Source organism: Elaeis guineensis, chromosome 14 (assembly GCF_000442705.2).
Source record: "Elaeis guineensis isolate ETL-2024a chromosome 14, EG11, whole genome shotgun sequence".
Taxonomy (NCBI): domain Eukaryota; kingdom Viridiplantae; phylum Streptophyta; class Magnoliopsida; order Arecales; family Arecaceae; genus Elaeis; species Elaeis guineensis.
Window position 1 is genome coordinate 16,559,703 of NC_026006.2, and position 10,580 is coordinate 16,570,282.

At 37.7% G+C, this 10,580-nt stretch overlaps 1 non-coding gene across 1 annotated transcript; it reads right to left on the reverse strand.

Moving 5' to 3' along the window:
• Positions 1-7,042: 7,042 nt before the first annotated feature.
• On the reverse strand, positions 7,043-7,148 carry LOC140853871 (small nucleolar RNA R71). Its single transcript, XR_012137014.1, has one exon. It is a non-coding gene; the product is annotated as a small nucleolar RNA R71 (small nucleolar RNA).
• Positions 7,149-10,580: the final 3,432 nt, after the last annotated feature.

Here is a 10,580-nt window from a genome sequence, read left to right on the forward strand (position 1 = left end):
CCTTGAGTGTGTTATAGTTTGACTACATCATAACTTGATCTTCTAGCCATTCAGAACCCTAAGGTGTATGTTGGTTGTAGCATATTCATTGTAGGAACTAGGTCGCACCAAGATGGGATCTATCAACCTCGGTAGATGAGAGTAGTCCTATGATAATTGAAAGATTGAGTCTTTAAGCCCATGGCCATGGTAAAGTAAAATAATGAAAAAGAGTTTTTCATTAAGGTTTCACATCAGACTTGGATCGATCGATTAACTCATATGACTGATGTTGGATTTGACGAGTTCACCTTAACCCTAATTTAGTCGGGACTCATGATAGAAGAACTCAATCACACAGGTAGCTACACCAAGAGATTCATCTTCAGTTCTGATGGGTTGTCACCACAAACTGCTAGGTACACTGGTAGATTTTGAGAGCAATTAGAATGATATTGATGATCGATCATTCTAATTGTCTGAATCAGAAGAGTTCTGGTCCATCGAAAGAGTTTCGATGATGTCGATGATGAATCATGACATGTCTCATTACCATACAGAATTGAACCTAACTGGGTCACACAAACAAGGGGTTAGGATCTGGATGTCATCAATTGAGCTAACCAATTGCTTTGGATAAGATCCAATTAGGTTCAAGAAAATCATGCTAGCACACGATTGAGCCTAACTTTCTCCTCGTATAATATTTTCTGTCTCTACTAAGTCAAATATGATTTGACTCATTTAGAGAACCTTAGAAAGATTTTTCTCAGTCTAAATGAAGCTTGTCTAGCTCAGAAAAGGCTTATCTTAATTCATGAGATGAATTTAAGACAACACCTACTAATTCTAGCACCTGCCAATTTCATTTTAGGACATCTGTCAAAAGTTGACATATGGGTCTTAAATGTAAGAGGGCTCATTGGAGGATTTTTATGAAGTGTCCACATGTCAAGCCATATCAAATTGGATGCCATAATTAGATTATGGTGTGAGCCCAATTGGATTAAAGTGGGTGCCCCAAGTGGATAAGGATTGGAGAGTCTTGATCAATTTAAACTCTTGGGTGCCACCTCTATTTGTGCTTATCCAATGTTGGCACCATCTTTTGGACATAAGGTGAGGTTCTTATCTGATATGATCAGATGACATCACTCAACCAATCAAAATTTTTTCAGAATTTATTAAAATTTTTTGATTGGTTGAATGATGTGGCACTGCGCAGCATACAAGGTCTATATAAACCCTACTGCGCCTAGGATTTCGAGGTAGAAGTTATTTTTATACAAAACCCAATAGCTGCTACCTCCTCCCCTCTTCTCCACATACTCCCTTCTCTCCTTCCTCCCCTCTTCATGTCCAAAGAGTTGGATGTCCATTCTGGCAAAGATCCAAGGCGTGGTGACGCCTGGAACAGAAGGCTGCAGGACATCTTCGATAGGCCGCTGCTCCAACTTCAGAAGGAGTTCTGAAGCACATCCAAATCAGATAGAGATCTGATTTTTGGAGCATAGATTTGTGAGGAGAAGACGTTTTAGATCCTGCTCAAGTGGATACCAGTAGAGGTCAGGCACTTGCATGGCTACATCAGAACCTCGGGCTGTGCAGAGATCATCTACAGGGTAATCAGATTACCCTTGAGGTATTACTTGTTTTCTCATCCCTTTTAGATTTATTTTAGACTTAATATCAGATATGAAGATTAGATCTAGAGATTTAGATCTGAAATAAATATAGGATAATTTTTTTAAATTATTCCACCCCAGATTTGATGAAATATGAAAGATCCCATAAAGGAAAAAGGTGGTTTTCCTTCATTAAGCTCTCCAAGTAGAGTGGATAGTTCCTCCTCCAATTGCCATCAGCATCACAGTGAAAATATTTCTCTTTCACCACAGCCTTCTTCGAAGCATTCTTATTTGGCTTGCTCTCTTTTTTTTGCTTCTTCGTAGATTTATTCTTCTTCTTCCAACCAGACTTTCTCTGGATGAAGAAGTCCACTCCATAATAAGAACAATGCCCCTTAAATTTTTTAAGATTTCTTCAGTAGTGACCAACATGTTGATCAGTTCAGATATGGTGCAGTCCAGTTTATTCATATAAAAATTTATAATAAATTGACTATATAAACTCGTAAGGGATTGGAGAATCAAATCTATTTGTAATTCCCTTTGCATATCAAGTCTGAGCTTCTCAAGCTCCTTTAGGTCCTTGATCACTATCATATAGTGTTCATGGACTGTTGAGAAATATGTTCCAAAGCCAATCATTAGCTTGTTAATGATTGTGCTCATATTTATAATTACATATGAATTTTTATTAATAAAAATTATTTAGTTTTTCATCACATTTTGATCATCTTACTTGAGCTCCTATGCTGTGATGAAGTCTTTAGGACTATATTTAATTGATAAAAAAAGATTTATCACTTACTCCTTCAAACATATTCACGATCGAATAATATGCAGTTAATAGGATGATAGTAATATCGAGTATAGGTCGTTATGTGCCATATGAGTTAGTTATCCTCTTAACCAAAGAGTGTGGAGATACTGGTATGACATGTAGGTGGGATGTAGATGTACATTCACATCAAACGTGACTATTTATTGAGCACTCTATTGTCAAGAGTAGCTCGTGAAGGGTATAGATATAAATATCTCTCAGACCTAAGATCACCATGGTGATTTGTAAGTAAGTCACTGTACTTTAGTACCGAATCATCTGAATTTCTAATTCAATGATAGAAGATTACTAGATATAGTCAAGTACTTATCAAGTTGATGTGTGAGTCAAGATGAAATTGACCCCTCTGAATTAGTAGGAGATATGCATCATTGTATTTCAATTTAGTAAAATCTTGATCAGGATAATCTATGTGATGGATTTGAAAGGTTAAAATATAATATGGTGGACTATATTAGGGTTGACAGTTAAACCCTAGATCATCTTAAGCATTAGGGTCAAAGAAATGAATTATACAGTAACCATATGCCAGTAGGTTCTAGAATATTATTTTGCAATCCTTTGACCTATCCGGATGTTGGATCTCATTGCTAGATGGTTACATCGATTAGTATAGAAAGTTATTTCTATACTATCGACTTACATTTGAACCTATAAGGTCACACACATAAGAAGATTCGATCAGATCTGATGACTGAAGAGTCTAATTGGATTGAGACTCTAGTGAGAAGTCCCACTAGAACTGAAACTTTAGAGGAGAGTACACTGGACTAGAACTCTACTATTAATAAAGAATTAATTAAAAATTAGATTATTAATTGACTCAATTTGATTGAGCAAAGAGTTTTGGATCAAGTATAATTGAATGAGATTCAATTTGACTTAGTTTGGGTTTGATTTAATCAAGCCTGATTGCAAAAAAAAATTTGATCTTGATTTGATCAAGACTTAAATTCAGCTAATTTTGAATTGGGTTAGAAATTTATTTTGATGATTGAACTTCTAATTAGATTAGATTCATTTCTATTATTAGGTTTGAACCAAATTTGATTTGGTTTAGAATTAATTTAAAAATGAAGAGTCCAATCGGTAGGGACTCTATTCTTATCTCTTGCGCCACCCTAGACACATGCCTTTATTCTCAATGCCAAAAAAGTTTTGGCATGAGATTTTGGCATGAAGAATGTGGGACCAGTAAGGGTGGATGGCAAAGCATGAAAAATCATGATCTTATCTCCTGCCTAATTCGAATGCTATCTGAATTAGAAATAAGGTGATAAGAAGGAAAGGAATCTTTCAAACATGGAAAGAAGAGAGGTGCCAATTTTTTTCCCTTAATTTCTTTGATGAATTTTTGGGTGTGTGAGACTCCTGATCTCCTTCCCCATCCAAACTCTCATTTATGAAATTTTTGGGATGCCCAAGTTGTTTTGGCGTGGACTCTATTGGTGCCCTCTCCCTTAGACCCTAAATCCTAGCCCTTGTCTATATAAAGGGGGCTCCAATAGTGATGCCCCATATGTTCTTCTTACTGAATTTTATTTTTCTTCAGAGCTCCTTCTCCTCCTCTCTTCCTCCTCCAGATATTCTCTTCCTTTCGAGCATCTAAGGTTTTTGAAGATGAAAAGAGAAATCAGCCTCAAAGATCTTTGCAAGCTAGCATTCTAAGGAGCTTGATCTGTGCCGATCTTCATGTGGACTTTCTATAGAGGCCAAACGACTTTGTGTGGCTGCGAGCAACCTGAAGGAGCACCTATCCAAGTATTAGACCCATAAAGATTAAGAGTTTTTAGTTCGGTAATAGTTTTTAAACTTGATTGATCTATTTTGATAGATCTAATGGTTAGATCTAGATTACAGCACCGATTAGATCAATACAATTTTTATTTTAGATCTTAAAGTGCATGTTAAATCATATTATAGATCTTGACATAATAGTCTAAATTAGATTTTATACATATAAAATAGATTAAATTATTTAATCTAATAGTTTCACCACATAAATTTTAAAATTGCATGTATAGTACTGCTGTATGTTTCCTTCAATTAGTATCAGAGTCAGTGATAAACACTTAATTTAAGTCATTTAAAGTAGAAAATTATAGTTAATTTATTTTATTTATTAAGAATTTGATGTTTCTTTTTATGTTTTACAGGAAAGGTGATCGTCGATACAAAGAGTCCGATTCGTAGATCAAAAAGACTCAAGTTTGAAGAAAATTGGACTTAAAACAAAATTTAAATAAAAGAAGGATACATACGGTATTATAAAAAATGAAGATACTATGCAAGGAACCCAAAGAGGATATAGAAGTCATTTTAAAGAAACAAAAGTTTCTTTTTGTAATCGGCAAGGCGGGTTCGCGCGGCAGCGGGCGCGCGGGCGAGCGGTCACGTGGGCGCGCGGTCACGCAGGCGAGCGGAAGCACGGGCGAGCGGGCGAGCGGCAGTGCGAGGCAGCGGGCGCAAGGCAGTATGGGTTCATGGGGACAAACGAACACTCATGGATCTAAAAATTAAAGGAAAAAAGATAATACTTGGAAATACTTCAAGAGGAAGAATTTGTATTTTCTTTATCTGCTTGTGATCTTTTCATCTCATCCATCCATCTTTTAGTCTTTAGTATTTTCTTTAGTCCCACATCTGAAAACCATGTAAAACTCCTCCCTCCTAACACCTATAAAAAGGCTCTTGTACTCCCATTTGAGGGGATCCCAGAAATCCTTCTAGAGCCTTGCATAGAGGAAGAGAAAGGGACTACTCCATGAGCAGCTAGGCTAGCAGTCTCGGGAGTGGAGAAGAAATTTTGTAACGACATAGAGTGGGTTTATTGTTCTAAACTTTCTTGTATTTCTTTATATGCAATAAAGATTATACTTTTTATTTAAATCGTCATGAGTTCTTTATTTGCTCTCTTTCATATGCTTTTATTTATGCTTTCCTGTTAGATTAATATTAGGAACAACTTTTACTTTCCGGAGATGCACCATGATCTACGGATATGGGGCGTGCCGAAAAAAGAAGAGTTGTTTACCTAGTACTTTTTGGAGATGCACCGTGATCTACGAGTATGGAGTGTACCGAGGAAAGATAGATATTTTTCTAAAATTAATCATATCTATTTAATTAAAAAAAGAGATACAACTCTACTAGTGCAAAATTAATTCAAAACTTCCGAGCTCTTTATTTTCTAATTACATCAATTTTAGGATAATTTATTTTTTAAATCAAAACAATACTTCTTTCTTTTATTTTGCAATCTCAACTTAGCCCAAGGTCCCTGAGGATACGATCTTGACTCATCCTACCTACGTAGTGAGTAGAGTTATTTTTGATGCTATCAACGACTACGCATCAAATTTTGGCACCGTTGCCGGAGACCTTGGCATGGTTGGAAAAAAAAAAAAAAGCCACTGACATTTCGTAACACTTAAATAAAATAGCGTAACCTCAAATATAAAAATTTCTAACTTGATTGGACACCTTGTTTCTTTGCATTGCATCTCCATAATTAACTTTAAGGGTGCAACCCATTAACTAAGATAAGGTGGAAATTTGATCACCCTTCCTTGGCCCATAAATCACTCCCTTGCATTTGCATAACCTAGACCTTAATCTAAAATTAATTAGACATTGACCCCTAAGGATTTCGAGCTCATTAGGACAAGTGACCCTGAGAATTGAACCAGATTAGACTTGGTCAGCTAGTTGGTGTCTAGGCACGTGGTTTGCAGGATGACTGGAACCGAAGGAAGGTGGTTTTTAATTGGTTCCGTTCGCTGATCTGGCCAATTTAATTGGTGTCTAAGGAAAGCAACAGGGAGACTCCCACCGACCTTACACTTATCTGGCCAGTTGGTTGGTCAAGCTCCAACTTGGAGGGCTTGAAGGCTAACTACAATTAGGAGCTGTCTAGAACTAGGATAACTTTAGGATAGAGAGTCCACTGCATGCTAACTTGATTGTAATTAAAATCTAACCACAACTAATTCTTTTATCAGTTTTAGAACTTCTTAGGATCTCTTCTTTAGAACTCTTCTCTCTCTTCTCTTCTCCTTTAAAAAAAATAATAATAATAATCCTTAATAGACTAGGATAGTCCTACATAGACCTTTTAGTTGCATGTTAGATCAACGATCACTAAAACCCGACTTGCAACCATTAGACGAAGAATTAGAAAAGACTCTTAGAACTATCCGAGTTAGAAACATGGCTGCACCTGGTGAGGCTAATCCTCCACGCCCATTGAGAGAATATTTCACTCCATCCTCGTATACCTACTCTCCATGCATTCAAGCACCTCCAGTAGAAGCTACCCAATATGAGATTAAGTCTAGCATTATTCAAATGTTGCCATCATTCTGTGGACTTAGTAACGAGGACCCATACAAACACTTGGTTGAATTTCTTGAAATTTGTTCCACAGTAAAAATTCAAAACTTCTCCGATGATGCCCTTAGGTTGAAATTATTCCCTTTCTCACTTAAGGACAAATCCAAGCATTGGTTAAACTCCTTAGACTCTATAACCATTTCAATTTGGGATCATCTTCAGAGAGAATTTCTCAAGAAATACTTTCCAATTGAAAAAATAAATCAAATTAGAAAAGCTTTCACTAGTTTTTCCCAATTGGAGGGTGAACTTTTTCATGAGACATGGAAAAGGTTAAGGGACCTCATCCGTAAATGTCCACACCATGCTGTCCCTAAATGGCAACTTTGTCAGTATTTTTATAATGGTCTATTAGAGAAACACCGACAAATGGTTGATGCATCATGTGGTGGGACATTCATGCTAAAGACTGAGGATGAAGCCTGGCAGCTCTTTGAAACACTTAGTGAGAATTTCCTACATCATATGTCTACCACCTCTAGAGAACAACCCATGCTTCAACAAAAAAGAAGTGGAATTTATCAGATTGAAAACGTCATGGATATCCACAGTAAGGTAGATGAACTGTCCCAAAAATTAGACCGTCTTCTAAATACTGGACAATCCCTGATTCCACCTAACCCAATCCAAGAAGTTTGTGCATTGTGTGCAAGTCCGAACCATTTTGTTAGTGAATGCCCAGCCGCACCTCAATTTTCTGAGTTTGTGCACGAGCAGGTTCAGCAAGCTCAAGTCCAACAAGCTCGCAGACCAGGAAATGATCCATATTCGAACACTTATAATCCTGGCTAGAGAAACCATCCAAATTTTTTCTGGAGACCACAACCAGTGGTTGGCCCTGCCGCACCTCAACCTCAATATCAGGACCCAACATATAGGCATGGACTATACCATCAATTTCAAAATGCTCCTCAACCGTCTACTACTGGTCATAGCTCAGCTTTTGAGAAAAAAATTCTGAAAGTATTAGAATGATTAGAAGTCAACACTCAGATCTTTAACTCCCACACACAATCCATTGCTAAGCTAGAGACCCAAATAGGTCAACTATCGACTGCATTCAGTAGGAGGAAAGGAGGAAAATTACCTAGCCAACTCGAGAGCAACCCAAGAGGGCAATTTGTGATTGAGAGCTCTAATACCCCAGAAACTTTTTCTGAACATTCTAAATCAATCATGACTCTGAGAAGTGGGAAGGTCATTGAACACACTAGTAAAACCAATGAGACCGACCCTAAACCTCTAACCGAAGCAAAATCACCCAAGAACAAGGAGGACCATAAAATAGAGAATGAACCAACTGCACCGGAATCATCTTATTTGCCTAAAGTCCCATTTTCGGATGCCCTGAATGTTGGGAATAGTGTCCTAAAGCCAATCGTCAGTATGTTGATGGTTGTCCTCATTTTTATATATGTACATGAATTATGAATTAATAAAAATTATTTTGGTATTTTTCATCATAAAATATTTCATCTTCTAATGAACTCTTATGTTGTGGTGAAGTCCTTAGGACTATTTAGACTTGATAAAGGAGGATTTGTCATTTAGTCCTTAAATCTGTTCGCGACCAAATGATACGTTATTACCAAGGATGACAACGTTTATCAAGCATTGATCGTTGTGTGCCATATAGGTTGGTTGTCCTCTTAACCAATGAGTGTGGAGACACTGGTATGGCATACAGGTGAGATTTAAGGGTACATCTGCACTGAACGTGACCGACTCCGGAGCTATTTCTGCTGTCAAGATTTACTCCGATGGAATATGGGTATAAATGTCTCTCCGATCTGAGACCACCATGGTGACTTGCAAGCAACTCACTGCACTTAGGCACTGGACTCCTGAATTTCTAATTCAGTGATGGAAGGCTGCTGGGTGTAGTCAAGTACTTGACTTGTCGGTGCGTGTGTCAAGATGGGATTGACCACTCCAGTTTAGGAGCTGTGTACAGTCATGTTTCAATTTAGCAAAACCTTGGCCAGGGTAGTCCTTGTGAGGAGTCACAGGACTGTTTGAGTTAAGCATGATTCGGATGATCTAATCAGGGTTGATAGTTTAACCCTGAGTCATCCTAAACACAGAGGTCAAAAAGATGAATTATATAGTAACCATATTCATGTAGGTTCTGAGTGTTGCGATTGTAACTATTCAATCTATCCGATCATCGGGTACCATTGCTAGATGGTCACTTCGATTAGTACAGGAATTGGTTCCTGTGCTACCGGCTTAGGTTCGAACCTGCGGGGTCACACACATTAGAGGTTTCTATCTGATCTAATGGCTGATGAAAAGTCTTAATGCTCGTGGACTATGAGTCCTACATCTCTGGGACTCTGTGATCGAGAATCAAGATTCTCTGATTACGAGTCCCACACATTTTGGATACCGAGGTCAAGAGTCCCACTGGTTTGGGACTCTTCGATCATGGTTACATATCGATGAATTTTGATGCCCGATTACCCATCGGATTTGGACTCAATATTTATGAGAGATTTAATTAGTGATTTGATCGCTAATTAACTCAATTTCATTGAGTAATTATTTTTTGGATCAAGTCCAATTGAATTGGATTCAGTTGGGTTTGACCCGATTAGGTTAAGAGTTGACCTAATCGTCGAGATGGTTTGGTCCCTGATTTGATCAGGGATTGGGCTTAATCAATTTCTGATTTGATTAGGATTTTATTGAGCTTAATTAAGCATAATTTAGTTGGATTTAAATTAGTCTAATTGGGCCTAACTTATTTGGTTCAATTAGGTTGGTTTAAATAATGAAACCACCTTGACCCATTCTCCCTGTGCCACCTCACTTCCACTACACCCATTTGAATTCACGAGAAGAAAGTTCTCATGAATTTTTCCTCATGTAAAGCCCTCCTCATGCCCTACTTTAATGCACTAAATGAGTGGATAAGGATGATTGGTTGGCCATTCAAATTCAAAACAAAGTTTGAATTTGAATGAGCAACCAATCTTAACACCTTGACCTTATCCTCTTTTAATACCTCATTTATTACACAAGAAAATGTTTCTCATGAAATCACTCATGCACAAATTAAGCCATGCCCTCCTCTTCTCACACCCTTAGTGGATAGGAATAAATTGGTTTCCATTTGAATTCAAAATTTGATTTGAATTCAAATGTGCAATTACTCATCTTTATCCTCGCACGTGGATAAGACGTTTGACATTGTTTTAAAAGGAGGAGAAGAGTAGGGCATGTGCAAGAAAAATTTTGGAGAGAAAATATGGGCGTGAGGAATCCTTGTGTGCAAGGTGAAGGTCTATATCCTTCTGAGAGAAAAAGAAAGAAAAGAAAGAAAAAATATGCGTAGGATTCCAGTGAGTTCTTCAGGGTTTCAGTCTGGAGTTTGGGAAGTGAGAAGGTGAGCTACGAGTGTCGTGAGCCCACCAAATTTTAGGAAGATCTTCAACATCCTCTCAAGCACATCTGCTAATGATCTGGAGTATTTAAAGAATCGATAGACAAAGATCGAAGGAGTTCGATCAACATCGGCCATCGAAAGGGCTCTACAATGAGCTAGCACTCGTGAGGAGTCGATCAGACCGGAAGCTTCGTGTGGATGATCCGTAGAGGTCAGACACACTGTGTGGCTATATCACGATGATCAGACTCTCCCGACGGTGATCAGATTGCGGCGATCTACTACCCATACAAAGGTATTATGTTCTGAACACATTACAGTAAAGTGTTTACTGTTCAAATTCGAATTTCAAATT